Raw genomic sequence first — 13,725 nt, 5'->3', positions numbered from 1 at the left:
CAAAATAATCACCATTAGCATCGATCACCGAAGCAGGTCGTTTCGACGCCGACGGTTCGACGCCAACGGTTCGACGCCAACGTTTCGACACCGGGGCAGTTCGATGCCGTACGTTTCGACGCAAGGGCAGTTCGATGCCGTACGTTTCGACGCAAGGGCAGTTCGACACCATATTTTTTTCGTATTTTTATTTATTTTTTGAATAAATATGAAGTAATATAAATGAGTAATATGACTGATTTTTATTTATTGAATTAGCGATTGTTTGCATACATATTTGAAATAAATATATGTGTGTATATGTGTGATAGTGTTCTAGATTTTTTTTTTGTGTGTCCCAGATTAGTGAGAAGACCCCTCGCCATCGTCAAGGCCCCGGAACATGAGGGAGGGATTTTTTTATTTATTTATTTCATAAAACAGCATCAAAAAAGGCAAAATACGCAAATGGTAAACAAACATATGGTTACAAAGTAGTTATACTATATTGCAGACAAATATAATTACAGATAAATAAGATTACAGATAAATAAGATTAGAGATAAATAAGATTACATCACAGAACTGTTATTATACTAATCCATTGCAAAGTTATGCTCCACACCTTTCAGGTATTCCATTATTTCTCGATTTTCAAAATCTTCAACTATTACTTTAATTCTTATAACAGTTCGCAGATACCTATTCCGCTTGTGCAGCGGTTCATCTCCACGCACAAATTGTTCATAACATTGATCAATTGATTTTTGAACACGCTTGAGACCATCTATGAATTCCCATAATGTGGGGTGTGAAACACCAAATGATGATGACACCAATTTTTTTGAATGATGATGCAAACTTATTCTAAAAATAAATAAAAATACGAAAAGTACGGCGTCAAACAAAAGCAAAAAAGTATGGTGTCGAACTGACTCCGCGTCGAAACGACCTCGTGTCGAATTGACCACGCGTCGAAACGCTTGCGTCGAACCGTTGGCGTCGAAACGTTGGCGTCGAACTGACCTGTACCGTCGATCACAGCTTCAATCCTGCTTCGAAACCTCGAACAAGCTGATGCTACAGTCTCCCTGGGAAGGGCCTCAAAAACTGTTTTGATTTTATCCATTAACTGGGTTTTTGTATTACTGGAAGTGCGATTGGTGTCTTTTTCAACTGCGCCCCATACAAAATAATCCATGGGGTTAAGGTCTGGGGAGTTTGGAGGCCAAACATTTCGACTGGTGAAGTCGTAGAAATTTTCAGATAACCATTTTTGAATTTTCCCAGAAGTGTAGCAAGGGGCAAGGTGTGGCAACGACCATTGCAAGTCTCTAGTTCATGCCTGATTGTTTTTACTGTGTTCCAGGGAGCATTGGGCAGCAGTCATAATATCCTTATTTTGATGGTCGGCACGAATCATCATGATGCAAGTTATTCTCTTCCATGATTCAGGTGGGTTCCAGTCATCCATTCTTTCTGACATCTTGTATATGAATGAAGAAGGGTCCAAACTTTTAAATGGCGAGTAGTGTATGTCAATACCTCCAACCTACGAAAAAATATAATCAATTATAAATATGTCAAATTTATCCCGAACACCCTGTTCAATGGCGACGGAACTAAAAGGTGGTAGATGATGATTCTTCACCACCAGGATTTAGCGATTGGTTTCCCTAATCCCCAATCGCCCTTTAAAAGAGGGAGTATTTTCTTCCTCCTTTCTATATGCCTTCGTGGTGTAACGGTAGCACACTCAAAACGTATTCGAGAGGTCCAGGTTTGAGTCCCGGCGGCGTAATGGCAAACTGCACATTGAGTTGATCAATATTAAACGAATTTCGCTTACTGCGCATGCCCAGAATAGAATTTGGCGCAATTACAATTTTGGTGCAATTTTATAGGAAGATAAATACGGTATATAGTTGATATTGTATATAGTTGACCTAGGCGTAAACAGTCCGGAGTTTTAAAACTTGTCAGATTGTAAGTTTCCTCATTACTTAAAGTGTAAATATTGATTGTAAACAAAGCAAATTTTCCTTTAAGAAGGATTACAAAACAGGAAACATTAAAAGATAGTATATTAGCTGAATGCTTATTGATTATAATTCTGAGGAATACAAGAAATTGAGTATTTACCATACGTTCTATTCGTATATACTTTCGCAAATTAAGGAATAAATCCTGTTTAAATTACTGAATTTTAAAGTCAAATAACTGGTATTAAATGCAATGTTTTTGAACAAAATAAACCAAAATTAAATGAAACAGAAGCACATGCAATAAGCAACAACAAATATCCCTAGTATTGGAAATGTAAATAGTAAAACAAACATAACTAACAGGCTTGTGTAGGGTTGCTTATGTTTTAATCGCCAGTATTTCCTCCCACGCCAACAATACACCATTGAGCATGCGCAGTAAGCGAAATTCGTTTTAACATTGATCAACTCAATGTGCGGTTTGCCATTATGCGTCCCGGCGAGGGTATCGCACATTTTTCATGTCTCCTGTTTCAAAAATCCTAGTGACTCTACAACATACGGAAGTTCAAGATCAAAGCGCATCTTGATCTACTGTGGTCACTACGAAATTTCGATCCATCTGTAAAATTTAACACAAAATTCTGGCCTTCTCCGTCATAGCCGTGATGAGAAGATACGAGCCAGAACGCCTTAATAAAGTGCCTTGTGAAGGCATCTCTATTCTTAAGTGTATTTCATTCCAACAACATTGTCATAATATACAAAGATACACTGATTTAACATAATTCTTCACTTGCCAAAGAAAGGTGTTCATTCAATTAATTTCAAATAAACTCAGAGATATATATTTAAAGTATGCGAAAGTGTAAGGCGCTTTATTGCAAGTGCCTTACGCTCGGAAAAGCCTGATATAGTTAGTTGCACGCGAACAAAATTTAAATCCTTTCCTTCACTTATTGTGCTGTTCAACAAAGTTAAAAGATAATATAGTATTATAAGTAGAAAATTACAGGGTAATTCCAGTAGCTTAAGACATAAAGTGTAATAATAGATTCTTAACGGTTAGTTACTGTCGTGTAAAGTTCAATGAACAAGTAAATATGCGTCATGACATGCTTTGCAAATGTAATTGAAAATTTACTTCATGTTCAAAATTCATGAATTACAGGGTAATTCCAGTAGCTTAAGACATAAGTGTAATAACAGATTCTAAACGGTCATTTACTGTCGTGTAAAGTTCAATGAACAAGTAAATATGCGTCATGACATGCTTTGCAAATGTGACTGAAAATTTACTTCATGTTCAAAATTCATGAATTACAGGGTAATTCCAGTAGCTTAAGACATAAGTGTAATAACAGATTCTAAACGGTCATTTACTGTCGTGTAAAGTTCAATGAACAAGTAAATATGCGTCATGACATGCTTTGCAAATGTGACTGAAAATTTACTTCATGTTCAACGTTCAGCGATTTATCATACAGGAAACATTTTTAGCTGAAGAGTTGGCCCATTGTGCAACAAAAGAGATACTTCTCCTCTACTCCGGATGGTTTTGTTTGATTTTTCTTTTTTTTATTATTATTTTTATTTTATTTTTTATTTATTTATTTTTTCCCCGGTGGGTATTTGATTGTCTAGCATTGACCACTTCTAAGGCCGGAGGTGGCGGCCATTTTTTTTTTATTTTTTTATTCTGGAGGCATCTAATAGGCGGACACCGTTACCTCCTACAAGAGGACAGACAATTTACATCCATGCCTTCTCCGGGTTATTTGATTATGGCAAAGTATGTAACGGCTATATGCCTAAAGGCAGAGATGCCCTCAGGGAGGACTTCTCCGGACTTAAGTTTCTCCGGAAGGTTTAATTGTGTTTTATCCCTACGATTTGATCATAATTTGTAACTTTTCGTACAGAAAGAAACTGAAAGTTGTTCAACAGACCGGTAGAGAAGGGGAAACTTTTCAAAGTTTCACCGCAAGACTGCTTCACTACTTAAAAAAAAAAAAAAAAAAAAAAAAAAAAAAAAACTGAAATGTTTCAGATTTTAAATTACGTCCAAAGGGGCGTTTTTTAACATTTTGTGTGTTACCTTTCTTTATTAAATATCATGTTCCTCGCACTTAAACCATAAGATCCAGTGCAACAGCAATATCGCAAAATAGTTTTAAAACGAGCATATCTTTAGAATTTCCGATACAGAGACTCACGCGCTGGAGATAAAAATGTTTTTTCTGCACAACGTTGCCATTGCTCGCTTTGAAATCCTTGAGTTTGTTAATCAAAAATTCGTCAAAGTTTTAAAAAATAGGAAATCGATCATAAAACAAATTTCAAATTTCAAATTTGGTCTTCCACATGCTCATATTCGTTGGAGGATTACGTTATTCAAAATTCGATGACTCTATGTACCGTTGTTTTATCACAATACGAGAAATATACATACATTTATGCAGATTTTTCATTATTTAATTTCTTCAAATATAATGCAGGACTCTAACATTTTGTGGCAACAGTTTGAAAAGTGAACCGACATTTATGAGTCCGACACAAAATGCCAAAACGAAACTAATAGTCCTTCGGGATTCAAATCCCTTTGGACTAAAAAAAAAAAAAAAAAAAATAATATGAAAACACGACTTTCCCTGAACTAGTTGCCTAAGACAAGCAACTAGCTTAAGAAGGTACTATTATTTATAATTGATTGCTGATGTTAACCCTTAAATGCATGAATTTTTATTTTCATTAGTCCAAAGGGGGCTTTGTCCCTGAAGGCCTATTGTTTTAGTTTTGCGATTTTGCGTTGGTTCACTATAAATGTCCGTTTCACATTTCAAACTGTTGCCACCCAATGTTAGAGTCCTGCATTGTATTTGAAGAAATTGAATAACGAAAAATCTGCCTAAATGTATGTCTATTTCTTACATTGTGATAAAACAACGGTACATAGAGCCATTGAATTTTGAATGACGTTATCCTCCTAAGAATATGGGCATGTGGAAGCCAAAATTGAAATTTGTTTTATTATCGATTTCATATTTTGTAAAACTTTAACGAAATTTTGATTAGCAAACTCAAAGATTTCAAAGCGAGCCATGACAACGTTGTACAGAAAAAACATTTTTATCCCCAGCGGGAGCGGACCTGTGTATCGGAAATTCTAAAGATATGCTGAATTTAAAAAACTATTTTGCGATATTGCTCTTGAACTGAATTTTATGGTTTAAGTGCGAAGAACGTGATATTTAATAAATAAAGGTAACAGACAAAATGTTAATTAAGCGCCCCTTTAGACATAATATAAAATCTGAGACCTTTCGTATTTTTATTTATTAGTCCAAAGGGATTTGAATCCCGAAGGACTATTAGTTTCGTTTTGGCATTTTGCGTCGGACTCATAAATGTCGGTTCACTTTTCAAACTGTTGCCATAAAATGTTAGAGTCCTGCATTATATTTGAAGAAATTAAATAATGAAAAATCTGCATAAATGTATGTATATTTCTCGTATTGTGATAAAACAACGGTACATAGAGTCATCGAATTTTGAATAACGTAATCCTCCAACGAATATGAGCATGTGGAAGACCAAATTTGAAATTTGAAATTTGTTTTATGATCGATTTCCTATTTTTTAAAACTTTGACGAATTTTTGATTAACAAACTCAAGGATTTCAAAGCGAGCAATGGCAACGTTGTGCAGAAAAAACATTTTTATCTCCAGCGCGTGAGTCTCTGTATCGGAAATTCTAAAGATATGCTCGTTTTAAAACTATTTTGCGATATTGCTGTTGCACTGGATCTTATGGTTTAAGTGCGAGGAACATGATATTTAATAAAGAAAGGTAACACACAAAATGTTAAAAAACGCCCCTTTGGACGTAATTTAAAATCTGAAACATTTCAATTTTTTTTTTTTTTTTTTTTTTTTTTTAATTTTTTAATTTAAGTCAAAAATACGTCAGAATTAATATCAAATAAAATAGGAAAAATACTAAAAAAACTCTAAGTTTTAATTCCAATTTTTGAGAAAATATTATTGTTGCCAAAGGGCTACATTATGCAAAAACAATATGACAGAGAAATGTGTAATAAAAATTTTATGTAATAATACATACCTTATAAACTTGTTCAAACAATTTTAAAACTTTGAACACATCACAATAACGACAAATACTAAATCAAAAATTCGTAAATTCAAATGATGTCCACAAACATAAAAACATCAACTCACAATAATGACCGTTACACTGTTAGTGGTGCCACCACACTGAAACTTTAAAAACTATATGCGTAAACAGTATAATATCCAATTGGTTATGTATGCAGTAAGCTAAAATTTGTGTTTTGATTTGATTCACATGACTAAATATAAGTATGTTTCCAAGTGGCAATTACATGCATTTAAGGGTTAACAGTCTGCATTAACATATAAAATAGCGTAATAGAGAATTTCTGCGCTATCCGATCAAGAATAATGTCGCTTTTATCGACCATTCGCCGTTATTGCTTGAAGCAAGCCTGTTTACAAGTTTTGAGTCCTCTTAAAAGGTCTTTCTTCTTTTTAAGTCTTATTTTCGTCTATGCGAAGATGATTTGCGCTTAAAACCGCGAATTCTAGAAGTTACCAAAATTATTCTGTAACTCCACGAAAGCTGTTTTTCTGTCATCAAAACAAAAGTAAACATAAAGGACCGTGAAAGAACATTTTACCTAGTATCTCAGACTTTCTAAATCGCACCCTTCTTCTTGATGTACCCAGTATTAGCGAGTACACTGAAGTGACAAAAGTCATGGGATACCTCCTAATATTTTGTCGGTCCTCCTTTTGCCCGGCGAAGTGCAGCAACTCGACATGGCAAGGACTCAACAAGTCGTTGGAAGTCCTCTGCAGGAATATTGAGCCATGCTGCCTCCATAGACGTCCATAATTGTGAAAGTGTTCACGGTGCAGGGTTTGGGGCACGAACTGAACTCTCGATGATGTCCCATAAATGTTCGATGGGATTCATGTCGGGCGATCTAGGTGGCCAGATCATTCGCTGGAATTGTCTAGAATGTTCTTCTAACCAATCGTGAACAATGGTGGACCGGTGACATGGCGCGTTGTCATCCATAAAACTCCCATCGTTGTTTGAGTACGTGAAGTCCATGAATGGCTGTAAGTGATCTCCAAGTAGCTGAAGGTATCCATTTCCAGTCAATGATCGGTTCAGTTGCACCAGAGGACCGAGTCCATGCCATGCAAAAACAGCCCAGACCATTATGGAACCACCACCAGCTTGAACAGTGCCTTGTTGACAACTTGGGTCCATGGCTTCGTGGGGTCTGCGCCACACTCGAACCCTACCATCAGTTCTTATCAACTGAAATTGTGACTCATCTGACCAAGCCACGGTTTTCCATTCGTTTAGGGACCAACCGATATGCTCACGAGCCCACGCAATATCAAAAACATTTTATTTTCTTGCTGTTTCAGTCACAATTTCCTCCTATCAATTTCTTGAGGAAAATTCATCATTCATAGATATCTACTTTTATTACGTACTGCATAGACCTTAATTTTGTTGAATGTGTCATGCTGCTCGTCCTTTGTCTATGATAAAACGTCGCGGAACCTAATGAACTACGTCGCGACTTATCGCTGAGTTCAGACAACTAAAACGTAGACTCGAAAAGGGTTAAACTACCCTTTTATTCACTCAAATAATACAGTCGGCCCTCTTCTCGAGCTTACGGGAAAGCCTCTACTCGGGCTTTAACTCAGAATAAGAAAATAAGAGAACTAAATAATTTTTGTTGTAGAATTGAATAAGAGAATCTAATATTAACTGAACTAGACTTAGCCGAAGCTAGACACCATTATCAAACGTAGCTGACCCTTAAATTAAACTAGCCGGCGAATATCAATAGACAAGTACTATACGGCCGAGTGTAACAGCTTCAATAATGAATTAGCCAGAAGGCAAACAAGCGTTACTTACTCTTCTAGCATTCTCTTTCGGAGTTAGCTGAACTTCCAATAAATACGACTCCTAACTCATTTGCGTTCAAAACAATTTTAAAAAACTCATTCTGGTTAGGAGTTGTAATTGGCAACAAGAATTGAAAGGAAAAGGGTTTCAAAATTAAAATAACTGTGTAGAGACATTAGGTATTTTTTTTGGAAGCAGGAGAGATGAAACATTAGCAACCTCCTTCGCCGGGAATCGAACCACGGACCTCTGGAATACCGGCCCAGCGTACACCACGAAGGCAAGCTAGGAAGGAGGGATAAATACCTTATATACTCTCCCTTTTAAAGTGCGACTGGGGCTTTTAGGGGACGCAATCGCCAAATCCTGTGTGAGGAGAATCATCATCCAACACTCTTTTAGTTCGGGCGCCACTGTAGAGACATTAGGTATTTTTTTTTTTTTTTTTTTTTTTTGGAAGCAGGCAAAATGAAAATTGAGCAACCGCCTTCGCCGAGAATCGAACCACAGACCTCTGGAATACAAGCCCAGCGTGCAGAACCACTACACCACGAAGGCACGCTAGGAGAAATACCTTATAACTGTTCCGGGATACTTCGCTAGGTTTAAGATACAGAACGACGATAAATGTAAACTATGTGATCTGTTTGGTGATGCTAAGCATTTACTCGAGGTCTGTCCCTACTTTGATGGTTTAAGAAACAATAAAAATATTGATTTTGACAATCCCTTTTTATGCTATAAATATTTCGCACAATTATGTAAATCTGTGATGAAATTTATTGACGGTGAGCGCCGGGCAGTGGGAATCAGTGTATGATATTTGTATTTTATTGCCATCACTAATTGGTATATTTTAATAATTTGTTGTTACCATTGTTTGTGTTTGTTATTCGCTTTTTTGTTTCTGTCTTTAGTGTCTGCTCTTGTCTAAATGTTTGTATTTATTCCTTTTCTTCACTTTTTGCTTATGATTATTTTTTACACATGATTATTCTCATTTAGATATTTTATGTTTTATTTTTTCATTTGTTGAAATGGGCATGGCCTGTCATGACCATAAGACCAACTTGATTGGTTAGGCGGGTCGGGCCGCGCCCGCTACTGATACTGATACTGATACCTTATAACTGTTATAAAATTAAAAATACACTTTACAAATGCTTTATAGTCACAATTTACTAATTAAATGTAGATCATTAATCTAAATCATTTCATGACTGACCTTTTTAAATAATTACGAAAATTTAAAAATAAATATTTGGTAAAATTTAAAAATTTAATTAGTTCACCGTTATATGTGAAGCCTTTAAATGAAAATAATGTTCAATTAAGAACGCTACATTTAGCTCATATTATATTCTCATTCTGTTTAAAAAAATTGTGAAAAATTTATGACACATGAGTGAAACTTGGCATAATTAAATTTGGTTGGCAAAGGATATTAATATATTATTTAAAAAAAATAAGTGTAAAAAAGGACCTTCTCCGAGACAGAGTAGCGCAGTTGCAGTGCATACTGAATTAAAGAATTTTGACAACTTTGGATGTGATATCGGAATTTTAGCAGAGAAACTTTGTTTTTCTTCAGTCAGAAACAAATTCCTCTAATATCCCTTTTGCCTTACTTCCAAGATTTCTCATTCTCTGACTCCTCTCTTCTTTCTTATCAAAAATATTCTAAAGAATGAACATTTTCAAACAGTTCAAGATATCCAAAGCAACAGGAAATATCAGAACGAAATTCAGGGATCAAAAAAGGCCTTCTTCCAGGAATAGATGGTTTTGTGTTTCGAAGAATGTTCATTAGACTATAATAACTTTTTATATTTTAAACAGAAATGCCCTTTAAACATTTTTCACCAGCTTATCAAAGGTCAGATTATATTAAAAATGTTCGAGTAACAGTGTAGAGAACAGAATATTAAAAGCAAATTCCATATGCTGTGTATAAAACGTTAATAATGTATTTTAATCGAGCTAAAGATATAAATGTTTATAAAAATAACTAATCACCTTCAAAATATTTCTTCTATAATTCCCCTAATCCAAAATACCTTAATTATCTCTCTAATTGTTTTTAATTCAGTTAATTATTAAATTATTTTAATCTCAATCCTAATTAGCTTATTTTAATCCTCTAATTTTTAAATTATTTTAATCCTAATCCTAATTATTTTAATCTAAAATACATTAATTTCTGTTCATTATTTTAATTCAGTAATTATACAGTTATTAATTAATAATTGTAAAAATTTTACAAAGTTTTTTTAAATAGCGAAAAGCGCTACAATTGAAACAGTTTATGAAGACAAATAGTCATGTCGGAATTATAATGTTCAGTTTGAATTTTGCTGTAAAATCGAATAAAAAAAAGTAAATATAATTAAGCTTCCCTTATTGGTATTTAGAAAACTTTTTTTTAATTTTCAGTAATTCCCCCCCCCACACACACTCACATCAAACAGTTATATACTATATATTTTCGTCTACTTCAGAAGAAAACATGTATAACTTAAATCTTCTGATCTAATATATCTGCATGTTTTATATAAAATATAAAAATATTACTTGAAACTTAGAAATAATCTTAAGGTTTATGATTTATGATCGTTGCAAGATTCTCTTGCAGTAGGGAATTAAAAATAAGAAGAGTGGGAAAAAATGTTCAAATCAACTCAAGTACTATCAAGAAAACGTTTTACATCCGATATTTGCAGAAGATATTCCATTTATTAATTTAGAAATCAAACAACAAAAATCAGCGTTATGTTTTCAAATTTTTCACATTTACGGTGAAAATTTGAAAACATAACAATAACATAAAAATTAATATTTTAAGCGAAATTAAGATCGCATATGAAGAAAATTTTAAATTTAAGAAATTCCATACAGTCTGCAAAATAAAACAAAAGTTTCTACAAATGATCAGCTTTTAGGAGAAGCACATCAAAAATATTTTTTAGTTTCTAACTAACTAATTTTTTAAAACTATTTAATTCAATAGGGTGGTCCCCTTGAGACCGAAGCAATTATTCCAGGAAAAAAATTAATTTAAATATTTAAATATCAGTTCTGTATATGTAGTCTGTAAAATTTGTTCTCTGTATATGCAGTTTATGCTATTTCCGTATTTCACTCCTCATAAATGAATTTCACGCCTCATAAATGAATTTCACTCCTACTAAAAAAGTCAAGGAGTATTTTTACTCTTCCAAAAAGATTGACAATTTAAGTTCGATTCTCTGTATTTTAAACTTTTTAATATACATGTATAGCAGAATGAACTATCAAAAGGCATGTAATACTTCTTTGACGAAATGAAGCAACTCCAATGATGGAACACAGCAATAACTTTTATTTAACACTAAAAAAAATGGCGACATACAAACAAGAAGAGAAAACATATTCTATCATTTAAAAATAAATTACATTCTTCGTGCGAGAGTCGCACGAGACACTCGAGTTTCAAATATTGCCATTCACAAATACCTTAATGTTCATCTATTTAAATTATTTAATCTACAAGATTTTAATATTATTTAAAGCTGTTACAACCTCTCCCCCAACGGAGAGACTTTTACCGAAGGGAAAAGTTCTGAAAATTTCGAAAGTTTATAAGCTCGGCTTGCTCATTTGCTTAAAGAGAAAAGGTAACTTCTCTGATAAGTTTCCAAATTTCAGGCCAAAATTTTTAAGTTTTAAACAAATATTTTTACACCGCATTTAAATAGGAAGAAAATGGACAACTAAAATGAATATTAAATACAATATCAAATACGGTAATAAAATAAGACAATTTATTATTAACAGGAAGTAATAATCTGGTATCACTAATATTGCGTTCAGTGATGAACTAATAAAATAAAGCAATTCTATATGAACAGGAAGTAATAATCTGGTATCACTAATATTATGTTCAGTGATGAACTAATAAAATAAAGCAATTCTTTATGAACAGGAAGTAATAATCTGGTATCACTAATATTATGTTCAGTGATGAACTAATAAAATAAAAATACGCACGATTATTCGATCTCGTCGGTGTCTCCAAAATAATTAAGACTGTAATACTTCTTTGACGAAATGAAGCAACTCCAATGATGGAACACAGCAATAACTTTTATTTAACACTCAAAAAAATTGCGACATACAAACAAGAAGAGGAAACATATTCTATCATTTAAAAATAAATTACATTTCTTCGTGCGAGAGTCGCACGAGGCACTCGAGTCTGGTTTCAAATATTGCCATTCACAAATACCTTAATGTTCATCTATTTAAATTATTTAATCTACAAGATTTTAATATTATTTAAAGCTGTTACAACCAACGAAATGAGAGTTTTATCGTACAACTGCCAAGTTATGCGTTATTTATAAAACTTATCTAACAAAAACTAATATTAGAATTCAACTGAAGACATCCATTATGTCACAGAATTGTTATTAAGCATTCTATTTTTGTAGTAGCCTATTTTTATAAGTTCACGCCCATCTTTCTTTAAGAGACTGAAAGTGTGTGGAATTTAGATTTTTATCGACATACACGATATGTACATTACGCAAAGAAAAAATTTTGCGGATTTCGCTTTGTTTACATCATGTCTTATTTTAGCGCTTTTTCAGCTTCTCTGGGTCATGCTACTTGGAATAAAGTTATTGCCCGAGTTTCTTTCAACTTAAGTTAATACTTTCTATTAACCATCATGCTTAACTGATTGAATGGCAGGCATATAGCTTTCAACTGCAAGGTGATTTCAATTATACAGTATTATGAGGCTCAAGGGGGGAAAGATCCTAAAATATTTCCTCTTTGTTTTCCTCAAAGGATATTTCAAATACACTGGTGTGCAAAAATTAAGGACGAGACGGTTTTTTTAATATAACTTCGAACAAAAGCTTTCCAAATTAACACATTTAATACCGTAAGATCCCCAATACGTAAGGACATGAGTAATGTAAGCAACACTTACTAAAAAAGAAATCAGAGGGATAAAAAGAAGCTTTATTGAAAAAGTAGCATGGAGCGCAATGCGACTGAAGGCCGAAACATCCCTGCGATGTCCAGCAAGAAACATCCGGTCTTTAATAGGGGATATGAGGTTTCACAGCGTCTGCCCATGCTGAGAATGAGGGTGTCAATGAGTTGTTGAGGCATTGCTGGCCATTCGTCTTGCAGCGCCAATCGAAGCTCCGGAATCGTTACTGGTGGTAAGGTACGAGCTGCCAAGCGTCTGCCTAGAAAATCCCATACATGCTCGATGGGATTGAGATCCGGAGATCTTGTCGGCCAATCCATACGTTCAATATCCTCACTCTCTAAGAGCTGTTCGGCAGCTACTGTGCGATGACATGGTGCATTGTCGTCCATGAAAAGGAACTGGGGTCCCATAGCGCCTCTACAAAGACGCACATATGGAAGAAGAATCTCGTTACAATAACGGGTCCCGTTGACTGAACCTGCGTCGAAGATGTGAAGGTCTGTACGACTACCAAGCATGATGCCTCCCCAAACGAGAACACCGCCACTTTCATACCTGTCCCTTTCAATGACGATGATTGCGGCTTCCCCGCTCTCTCCAGATGAGTATGCGATGAGAATCGCTACTCAGACTGAATCTGCTCTCATCTGTAAAGAGTACTCGTCCCCATTCATTGTCTCTCCAATTCCGGTGTTCCCGGCACCACAGAGAACGCCTTCTCCGATGGGCAGGCGTTAGAAGTACACACCGTACAGGACGTCGTGCAAACAGACCACCACCGTGCAGTCTTCTGGCC

The 13,725-nt window shown here is 34.6% G+C and overlaps 1 protein-coding gene and 1 long non-coding RNA gene across 5 annotated transcripts in view; one reads left to right on the top strand and one right to left on the bottom strand.

Moving 5' to 3' along the window:
- The window catches only part of LOC118184693 (dermonecrotic toxin SdSicTox-betaIIB1bxii-like), a 180,833-nt gene that overhangs the window by 85,813 nt on the left and 81,295 nt on the right, over window positions 1-13,725 (top strand). The window lies entirely within an intron of this gene.
- The window catches only part of LOC146996059 (uncharacterized), a 116,283-nt gene continuing 102,754 nt past the window's right edge, over window positions 197-13,725 (bottom strand). The window contains exon 2 of the long non-coding RNA XR_015042822.1: window positions 197-1,531. This is a non-coding gene — a long non-coding RNA (uncharacterized LOC146996059). The remainder of the gene's footprint in view (window positions 1,532-13,725) is intronic.

Source organism: Stegodyphus dumicola, chromosome 8, assembly GCF_044657685.1.
Source record: "Stegodyphus dumicola isolate Sdum_Otavi_A_Nest chromosome 8, ASM4465768v1".
Classification (NCBI taxonomy): Eukaryota; Metazoa; Arthropoda; class Arachnida; order Araneae; family Eresidae; genus Stegodyphus; species Stegodyphus dumicola.
This window is presented reverse-complemented; position numbering and strand designations above follow the sequence as displayed.